This window comes from Delphinapterus leucas, chromosome 2 (assembly GCF_059928025.1).
Source record: "Delphinapterus leucas isolate spDelLeu-1000000601 "Yukka" chromosome 2, BTC_Dleu_Yukka2, whole genome shotgun sequence".
NCBI lineage: Eukaryota > Metazoa > Chordata > Mammalia > Artiodactyla > Monodontidae > Delphinapterus > Delphinapterus leucas.
In genome coordinates this window covers 18376587-18377786 of record NC_143130.1, presented here as the reverse complement: position 1 = coordinate 18377786, position 1200 = coordinate 18376587, and the positions used below count along the sequence as shown (strand labels likewise).

At 46.3% G+C, this 1200-nt stretch overlaps 1 pseudogene; it reads right to left on the bottom strand.

The window, feature by feature from the left end:
• Window positions 1-748, bottom strand: part of LOC111177930 (heterogeneous nuclear ribonucleoprotein K pseudogene) — a 28791-nt pseudogene extending 28043 nt beyond the window's left edge.
• Window positions 749-1200: the final 452 nt, after the last annotated feature.

Here is a 1200-nt window from a genome sequence, read left to right as displayed (position 1 = left end):
TAATTGTAAAACCATTGTAAAACCATCAAACACCATAATCATAGGTTTCATCGTAAAAATTGGGATCCTAAGGCTGAGCACGTCCTTTGATGGGAGACCGATATAAAATCAAGGATGATCTTTATGCACTCTACAACCTTATCAGGTTTTCCTCCAATAAGAACAACTCTGTCAGTGGATTGAGGACAACGTTCCTGGAAAAGCTTGATTGTTGTCTGAGTGTTCCTCGAAGTTCTTTGATTTTAGCGCCTTCGAGCCCAATAATTCCTCCAGCCAGACTCTGATGAATCAACAGTCTCAGCTCGCAGTCAAAGTCGCATCCTTTAGACTGTTGGTAATTTAAGCATTCCACAGCTTCAGATTCTAGTGGGAGCTGGCTGGTTGCAGTGGGTGATGGCAACTGCAGGCCCTGTTCCAAGGTAGGGATGATTTTCTTCAGAATTTCTCCAATTGTTTCAGTATCAGAACTGATACTCAATATGCATTCAGGGCCACTGCTGTCTGGGACTGAAACACTGGCATTGTAGTCTGTACGGAGAGCCTTAATATTCTTGCCTCCTTTTCCAATCACTGCCCCAGCATTCTTGCTCTGAAGCAGAATGCCTAATTCAACCATCTCATCAGTGTTTCTAGATCTTTCAAAAGTTTGTTCCTCTTCCATATCTTCAGCAGGGCGCTTACCATATTCGCCATTGATTTCGGTGTTGGGAAAGGTTTCCTCTGGCTGTTCAGTTTCCACTTTCTTCCATTAAAGGGACACACCAATCAGTTCTTAAATATATCTATCCTTGCAGGGCAGAACTGAAGTGTTCTGGGCGGGACCAACTGACACCCTAGTGCTGCAGTAGCGGGGCAAGGCTACCGTCCCCATGCTGCCGCGCTGCCTCGGCGGGTCACAGCTGGACAGAGAACGAGCCCACCCACGAGTTTTTGGAGGCTTCATAGACTAAGAATATTTCAAAGAAAAGGAATTACAGAAACAGCACATACACTATGTAGGGCTGTGGCATTAAACCATCTTGTGTGCTCAATAAATGCAGGCTAGGAACAGCCACTCAAGGGCAACCGTGGCCTAGAGGGAGATGGGGTAAGGCCTGACCCAGACCACGTGGTCAGTGTTCTCCAAAATGGGTGTCTGCAGAAACAGGCATGGTAGTGGCCAGAGATAGGAACGTCCAGAGCTGCTGAACCAAATCTCAA